This window comes from Capsicum annuum, chromosome 7, assembly GCF_002878395.1.
Source record: "Capsicum annuum cultivar UCD-10X-F1 chromosome 7, UCD10Xv1.1, whole genome shotgun sequence".
Lineage (NCBI taxonomy): Eukaryota > Viridiplantae > Streptophyta > Magnoliopsida > Solanales > Solanaceae > Capsicum > Capsicum annuum.
Window position 1 is genome coordinate 211,176,565 of NC_061117.1, and position 9,788 is coordinate 211,186,352.

General features: G+C 35.2%; 1 pseudogene; it reads left to right on the top strand.

The window, feature by feature from the left end:
* The first annotated feature begins 1,565 nt into the window (after positions 1 to 1,565).
* On the top strand, positions 1,566 to 6,390 carry LOC124900103 (annotated as a pseudogene).
* The last annotated feature ends 3,398 nt before the right edge of the window (positions 6,391 to 9,788 follow it).

Genomic DNA, 9,788 nt, shown 5'->3' on the forward strand with positions numbered 1-9,788 from the left:
CAGGGAAACACAAATTACAAGAGTAGAAGGTGTGACTACTGTCAAATTTCAGGTCATACTAAAGAAAACTGCTACAAACTAATAGGATATCCAAATGATTAGAAAAACAAGAAAAAACAGGGTTATGCTCCTCTAAATTTCAGACTGGTAGTAAGTCTTCCCAAACTACAAGCATGGTAGCAGGACCAGTTGATACTGCCAGTTCCAGTTATGATGTCAATCCTGTACCACTGGCAAAACCACATACATTCACTGATGAAGAGTATAATTAAATCATGAACATGTTGAATAAGGATACCAAGGATATGAAACAAGTCAATATGACAGGTATTACTACTTGTTTCTTATCGAAGACTTGTAATGATAGTTGGATTGTAGATTCAGGGGCTACACATCATGTGTCTGCCAATAGACACTTGTTTAAAGATAGCAACAGCTTGAGAAGTCACAATTTCTCACACAGGAAAAGCTTACATATTTACATATGATGTGATCAAGGATGTTCTCTTTGTTCCAGATTTTAGACTAAATTTGTTGTCTGTTGCTAAGATAACCAAGGAACTGTCATGCTTTGTGTCTTTTTATCCTGATTTCTGCATATTTCAGGACCTCTTCAATGGCAAGGTGAAGGGGATTGGTAGACAAGAGGTTGGACGATATGTTCTTAAAGGAGAATGGAGATAATGTTGTTCAGGAAGGACCAAAACACAGCAGGTTCACTGCAGAGGTTGTTGTTCCCAATTGCAGACTATGGCACCAAAGACTTGGGTACCCAGCTCCTCAGGTTTTAAGAGAATTAAACATTTTGATGAATCATAGTGATGTAAATATATTGAATAAATGTACTGTATGCCCACTAGCTAAACAAGTAAGAGTGTCATTTCCCACAAGTACTACTAAATGTTCTACAGTTTTTGAAATTGTACACATGGATTTATGGGGTCCTTATAGAACACCTACATTTGATAATAAGTGTTATTTCTTGACTATGGTGGATGACTATAGTAGATATACTTGGATTCATCTGTTGCAGCTAAAATCTGAAACCACAGTAGCTATTAAGACATTCATATCCATGATTAAAACACAGTTTGGAGTGGTGATAAAAACCATTAGATCTGATAATAGGACTGAATTTATCAATACTCAATGTCACACATTGTTCCAGTCTCTGGGTATTCTACATCAGACCAGCTGTCCTAACACTCCACAACAAAATGGAGTAGTGGAAAGGAAGCACAGGCACATATTGAATATTGCTAGAGCTCTTAAGTTTCAATCCCATTTGCCCATCAAGTACTGGGGATTATGTGTAAAAGCTACAGTTTATATCATGAATAGGTTGCCAACCTCAATCCTAAGTGGTAAGAGCCCATATCAGTTGCTATTTTCTAAAGATCCCAAGTTGTCTCATTTGAGGGTGTTTGGATGTCTATGCTATATGGTTGTTGTCCCTACGGTGACAAGTTCTCTGAAAGAGCTAAACCTGTTGTGCTATTAGGATATTAAGAATCTCAAAAGGGTTTATTTATTATTGGACATCAACTCAAAAGGATTATTAGTGAGTAGGGATGTTGTGTTTTATGAAGATTCTTTTCCATTTGATCCATCACAAGCAAAATTACAGCATGCAGATACTTCCAAAATTGATGAAGACACCAATGATTTCCTGGTCTCCATATATGATGAAGTTGGTGCTGATGTTCCTTTAGAGGACATTCATGTTTATGATGCAAATACTTTTGCTGATTGCTAAGATTCGTCTGATGCTGCAGTACCTGGTGCAACTTCACCTGGCACCACTCATGAAGAAATATGTCAAGATGACCGTTCCATACTTCATCCCTCTACAAAAAGACCAACGAGAACAAGCAAACCACCTGTGTGGATGCATAATTATGTTGACACTTAAAAATCCCAGAGATGCAAGTACCCCTTAGCCAACAGTCTATCTTACAGTAAATTAAAACCAGCATATCAGTGTTACTTGCCAAGGTTCTCTACTCTGACTAAGCCTCAACACTTCAAAAAAGTTGTAAAGAATGAAAGATGGGTGGAAGCTATGAAGTTAGAAATTCAAGCATTAGAGGCAAACAACACATGGACCATTGTTGACCTGCCCAAAGGGAAGAGCACTGTTGGTTCCAAATAGATATATAAGATTAAATATCCTGCAAATGGTGAAGTGGAAAGGTTCAAAGAAAGATTAGTTACCAAGGGATATAGCCAATAAGAAGGGCTTGATTATCATGTGACATATTCACCAGTGTCAAAAATGGTTACTGTCAGGAGTGTGATTGTTGTAGCAGTATCTAGAGAATGGACTCTCTATCAAATTGATGTCTATAATGCATTTTTAAAAGGAGATCTTGAATAGAAGGTGTACATAGTGCTGCCAGAAGGTTTCAAAAGCCAATGAGAGCACAAGGTTTGCAAACTACTCAAATCCTTGTATGGCCTCAAATAGGCTTCCAGATAATGGAACCTGAAACTGACTCTTGCCTTTCTTGATGCTGGATTCACTCAAAGTGCTCATGAACATTCTCTCTTCTTCCTACTTCAAGGTGATGACACAGTGATAGTTCTTGTATATGTTGATGACCTGCTCCTTACTGGAAGCAGTGCTACTTTGATTGATGCAACAAAAGCCAAGTTGCAGCAGCAGTTCAAGATGAAAGACTTGGGGAATCTCAAATACTTCTTGGGTATTGAAGTTCTCAGATCATCTTCAGGGGTGATATTAAATCGAAGGAAATATGTCTTAGAATTAATTTCAGATACTGGCCTTAGTGGTTCAAAACCTGTAATCACTCCCTTAGAATCCAATGTAAGGCTGACCTCAGTTGAGTATGATCAAACCAAAGGTGAACAAGGTGATGGTTTATTATTTGATGCTTCTTATTATCAAAGACTAATAGGTAAACTTATGTATGCCATTATTACCAAACCAGATATCAGTTTTGCAGTCCACACTCTCAGCCAGTTTATGCAACATCCCAAAAGATCACACTGGGAGGCTTCTACTAGGGTAGTCAGATACCTCAAAGGTTCTGTTGGTCAAGGAATCTGGTTACAGGCTAAATATTCTACCACTCTAACTTTCTGGTGTGACTCAGATTAGGCGGCTTGACCCAACACCAGGAGATCAGTTACTAGTTATATAGTTCATTTTGGTGAATTCTTGACTTCTTGGAAGTCCAAGAAACAGCACACTGTTTCCAGGAGTTCTGCTGAAGCTGAGTACAGAAGCATGGCTTCAGCAGTTGCTGAGATAACTTGGTTAGTTGGTTTGTTTCAGGAACTCAAGGTTCCCATTACCTTACCCATATCAGTCTTCAATGATAGGAATTCAGCAATTCAGTGGGCCAACAATCCTGTGTTTCATGAGAGAACAAAACACATAGAGATTGACTGCCATTTCATCAGGGACAAGATCAAAAGTGGACTGATACAAGCTGTACATGTTCACTCTCAGGACCAAGTGGCTGACCTTCTTACTAAAGGGCTAAGCCAAGCTCAACATGCTCATTTATTAGGCAAGCTTGGTGTGCTAAATATATTGCACCCTGTAGCTTAAGGGGGCATGTTTTAACTATGGTGTTGTTGACACATAGGTGACTACCTTTTCCACTGATGTGTAGCACTGATAGGAGTAGATATGTAGTTAGTTAGTTAGTTGTATATTGCTGAGTCAACCGTATAAGGGGTTAAAAGTTGTTAGAGGTTGTTAGACAATGTTTAGTTAGGTGCAATGAGGTGTCAAATAGAATATTCTAGAAGGAGGTAGTTATTAGATATTTTGTTTATCTTTCATAGCCTATATAAGGTACAATATCAGATTGTAACACATGGTTTTGATGATGAATAAAGCTTACAACTTCACTCTCTCATTTCTTCTTCCTTGTTCATGAATCATCAAGCTGTGATGCTTGATTTTCACAGGGGAGAAGGGTTGCAAAATGGGCAATCGAACCTTCACCAACAAAGTGAAAGTTTAGGTTGCCAACCAGCTAAGCTACTAAGATATCCCCATCTTATTACGTATTGCTTCATTGACTAAAGCATTTTCAAGCACAAATTTGGGCATGATGCATAGGGGAGAAGGTAAAGAAATAAAGATTTTTTTAGAAGGCTCTAATTTGTTCACTGTGATTACTAGAACTCTTACAACACTAACTGTATCTTGCTTGTGATTTTTATTCTTGCTCAAATTGTTATATATAGTACTCAGTGAAGCAGATCATGATACTGTGTCAATACCAGTTTGGGAGATACATATCTGGATATTTCTCCCTCAAGTCTCAGAATGATCAATGACACCTAAGATATCCCTCTATTCCTAAATAGGTGCTCATTTTGCCTTTTGATTTTGTTCCTAAATAAATGTTTTCTTAAGCGGTTCAGCCTCTAAGAACAAATTGGTCATGTTCCACCAAATTTTTCCTTTTTAAATAAAATATAATCAATGTCAACTTGGAAGAATATAAATTTAATTAGGGGTAAGTTGGTAAAGTTTTCTTTTATTTTCTTGGAGTTAGTAATTTGTCAAAGGAAGGGGGGCTTTGGAGTAAATGGTGAAGTTGCCTCCATATATCTTGGAGACTTGGGTTCAAGCCTTGGAAACAACATTTGGCTTTGAAGTAACTGGTGAAGTTGCCTCCATGTAACATGGAGGTCACGGGTTCAAGCCTTGGAAACAGCATCAAAATGCAAGCCAAGGCTATGTACAATAGATCCTTGTGATCGGCCCTTCCTCGGACCTCGTGCATAGCGAAAGATGTAGTGCACCGAACTACTCTTTTTTTTAAAAAAAAAAGTAATTTGTCAAAAGGTGTGCCCAATCCAAAAGGAGGACTTTTTTTACGAATGTAGGGAGTAATATAACTCTTGTTGTCTGCATGCTGAATTTAATCAATTTAGTTTGGTATAAATTTTTTTGTTTCTTTATTGAGGGCATTTTGCTTGCTTAACATTTGATGTTATTTCATGTAGCTATTGTTAGAGTATTGGACATCCACATCTTTTGTGTCATTTGTACTCCCGTGAATTTTAGAGTTCCGTATAATAATAATAGAGTTCTGTTGCATGATGAATTAGGGTGTTTTAACCATAAAAGAAATTACAATCATACAACACGGTCTTATTAATCGCAAACATTTAGTAAATCGCCAGAAGTTATACGGTGTTGATTCAAGGTGATGATTTTGAAGACATTGACGGGATCTTCTCGGTTGTGATGCGGTTTTAGGCCATCAACTTCTCATCAAGGTGAGTATGTGTTAATCAGACTATGATCTCTTTACGTTAGTGCTATTTCATGACTATCATTGTAACTCTCTGTTATCATATTTTTCCAATCAATTTATCCTTCCTTTAGTTTATGACATTATGTTATTGTGAATTTTATGTTTGCCTTTTTTTTTTCCTGTATTCTTGGTAGGAATTATCCATAATATTTTAAGCATATGAATTCAATAACTTCAATAAGAGCGAATCCAACATTCAGTGAATTTTACTTCATGATGGAAATGGGGAGGGACACACAATAAAGAATAATTTAATTCTTCTTCCAGGTCAAATGGTTGTCACAATGGTGAGAATAAACCAGAGAAGTGCTTGGTAAGGAAAATTTTCCCAATTAGAAATGAATTTGTAGATCACCAAATGAAATGTTGATGAAAGACTTTTTCGTCGACCCTACGCTAAATTTCTCCTTTTTATCTTATCAATAACTAAAAGATGCCGAGTTGTTTGCATCACCAGTAGTCATAGCAAAGTGGAATCCTAGCTATTAAGCTCCTTTGACTATTAAGCACGAAAAATGGCTAGATACGATAGAGCGGTCACTATTTTCTCTCCCGATGACCATCTAATCAAGGTAGAATACAACACTCGAAGCCGTGCGAAAAGGTCACATCACCGTTGGAGACTGTGGAACTGACATCGTTGTTCTTAGAGTTGAGAAGCAATCTAACCCCAAGCTTTAGAACTCCAGGTCAGTAAGAAAGACAGTAAATCTAGATAATCATATAGCCTTGGCCTGTGCTGGCTTGAAAGCAGATGCCTGAGTCCTTACAAATTGGGAACGTATCGAATATCAGAGTCACAGACTTACATTTGAGGAGCCAGTTACCGTTGAGTACATAACATGTTAAATTGCTGGTCTGCATTGAAAGCCAATGCAACTGGGAGAAACCCAAACTCTATCCGGGAGTACCTGCAGAAGAACTACACAAAGTTGTTGTTATGACAAAAGAGCACGGGCTTAGGCAACTTAAGGAAGCTGAGATTGGTACTATTGTTAGTTGAGGCAGAGAAAGCAGTTGCTGAAGCTGCAAAAAAGGCTCCTCCAAAGGAAACCTATGCTGAATTTATTACTACTTGAATATGACCCTCCCTTGAATTTTAATTTATTGCTCTATTTGACTTCTAAAGCTTGAGGTGGTTTTCAGGCAAAGACCAGTGTTCTGCTATGTTTCTTTTGTACGATGAAAAGAAGTTAAACAAAATTTAGGTTAAGGCTTGATGCTTTAGCCAGGGAATGTAGTAGTTCCTTTCGTTCTTTAAAAAAAATTAAAATAAAAAATAAATGAAATGTTGATAGCAAAATATATATATGAGATTTCATTCTGCTGAAGATAATACGAACAACTACTATTATGAAGAGTATTTGGATACCTTAACACCAAAGGGACTACCACCGCATAGGTACATCAACTAAATTCCTTATGTTATTTACAATCCACTAATTATGAACTTCCATTAGCAAGATTTGGCGGAAGAACTTAGGTGTTTATTAATACATAACAACGTTGAATATTTCAATTACATTTAATAGGTTGGTTTTGAAAGAAAACACCCAACATGATGCTCAGTAATGTGGACACATCAAATGGTTTATGCAATCGAACATTGTTGGTTTGTAGAGGTTTTGACAATAACGTCATACATGCCGAAATAAAAATTGATCAACCTTACCAATCATGTTTTTATTCCAAGAATACATCTATCTTCACCAAAAAATGAAGAATATGCTTTTAAATTTATCCGAAAACAGTTTTCAATACGTTAGTCTTTTGCAATGACAATAAATAAAACGCAAAGTCAAACAATAGCAAATGTTGGAAACTACCACATGTTTTTTCATATGGGCAAATTTATGTCCCACATTAAAGCGTAATATCAATGGACACAACAAAAGTATTGGTTTTGACAAAAAAATTAGATCGTTAGACAAGAACATACACAAGGAATATCGTCTATGAGGAAGTATTAGGTGAGATACGATTACTAGCATGTTTGAAATTAGTAAAGTCCAGATAATATATAAATGAAATGTATCTAACTATACTTCCATTTCATTGTATGTATTTGTAGGTTCAGGTCACTAAGATAATCATCGACTTTCAACTTTTACAGAAGATTGTATTAGATTCTATTGTGTAAACTCATTTTAGCATATTGTACTACTGTTTTGATATTATCAAACGATATTATTTTGTGAATGGGCATAAAGGGGGTTAAAACTGAAGAGAATTTGCATTGACCTAAACTTGAATGGAATTTCACATAATATGATTCTACAACAAGCTTGAACATCAATATAGATAATTCAATAATTGAAATGTTACACGTGTAACGCACGTGCGGTGAATCTAGTTTTTCAATAAAATGGAGCTTGAGATGGGCATTAAATCGAAATTCTAGATTGCTATATTAATCCTTATACTCTAAAATCTAGAATGCTGCTCTAAAATATAGAATTTTCAATGTATACTTCGAGACATTATTTTTATAATATATGTAAATGGTGAGGTATGGGGAAGGGTAGAGCTGCCCATCAGTAATGGAGATATTTTCTCGTAAAGATGGATATCAAAGTAACTACATTAATAATAGAGCTATTTATGAAAGGAAGAAAGTTTTAGGTGACGTAGATGGAGTTAAGAGAGATATGAAGTTACTCCTTCCGTCCCAAATTACCCATTCTAAATTGAGATAAACATTGCTTAAGAAAAATAATTAATAACATAGTTAGTTTACGATAATATCCCTATTAAATGATGTTTACATTTTAATTTGAAGAAAAAGTAATTAATGCAAATGGTAAAACATAAAAAAAAAAATTGTCTCTTCTTGATTAATGAAAAAAGACAAGTAAAATGAGAAATTAAATTAGGAAATTTGAGATGGAGAAAGTATTTTTCTAATATTTAACTATCACATATTAGTTCATGGTCTATGAGCCCTATACATACTTAAGTGTACTTACTCGGAAAATGAAGCTTCTTCTTTTGTCATGATAAGAAAGTTAACTTTTGATTATTCTTTAGTGCATATTAGAATTTAGAGAAAAGACATCAAAATCCTCAGAACTTGTCACCAAAACTTACTTTACACCCTAAACTAATCGGGTAATTATATACCCCTCTTAATAACTTTAAAGTGAATTTGTTACCACCCTAAAAAAATTATATCACTCTCACTACGGAGAGTGAAGTACACATGTCCCATGTCATTGCCAAATCAGTGCCATGCCATTGCCACGTAAGAAATTATAATTTTTTTAAAAAAAGTAATCCAACACACATATTATTTTTATATATTTTTTAAAAAAAGCAAAAAATATATATGTACTATTTATATATATATATATGGGTCTGGTTGGCATGGCGGATTACCGCCCGCCTGTCCGATCCTGTTAAATGTATCAGAGCCTAGGAACTTTCATAGTAATTATGTAATAGATCTGAAGTATTTGGCACAGATATGAAGTTTTTAAAATACGATGGATATGGGTGAAGTTAGTACGAAAAATACTAAACTTGAAGAGGTAGATATACCTCTAAATCTTGATTTACTAAATAAATGGACTATCCCCAAGGTGGATATAAAAACCATTTCTGAATATGGTTTCTTTGATAAGGTGCTTTATAAGCAAATTATAAAAACTACTGAACAGTCTTTAGTATTAAATACGGATGAGCAGACTATTAGACTGTTAAATAAACGTGATATTGAGATGTATAAACATCATTATAATTTTGTGCATATAGGAATGGAACAAATTCCATTTAAACCTTTAACTCTTAAAGGGTTACCAGAGACATTTCTAGCTGTACTTTGGGATGCTAGAAATTTAAATTTCAGACAGTCTCTTATGGGTTCAATTGAATCCACTGTAGCTAATGGTCCATTATATTTTAACACACAACCAAACTTACAATTATCTTTGACTGATGTGAATATTCTTGATGCTTTGACTTTAAATATAAAAACTTATGGTTATAACTATGTCCCTAGTTCTGAGTTAATTTGTTTTTCTTATAGAATTTATTACAAATTACTATCTACTCTGAACCCAAGATACAAACTGATAGATGATGCATCAAATCGGACCTTATTGATCGAACAAACTTTGCAAGATCCAAGATTACCATCAGGAGACCTATAAGATGGGATGAAACTGAATTTCTCGAAACATGGATCTTAAATTCGATTATTTCTCTGAATCAAGTCACGGATGATGTGATAAACTCTGAGTTATCCCATGTAACTCAAAATCCAGATGGAAGGATTTGTCTTCAATTTGACAACAAATCCATGGTTTATAACCGACATTCCTTTTTTATGCCCAAATTATTGCCTGTTATGCATCATATATCTCCTATTGAACCAGTTTATGGTCCAGCTAGGAATCGTGCAACATCTTTACATACTATTGATTCTGCATCTATACCTACATCTACACGCTTTGTAGAAAAGATCAAAATCAATCCTAAAATAAA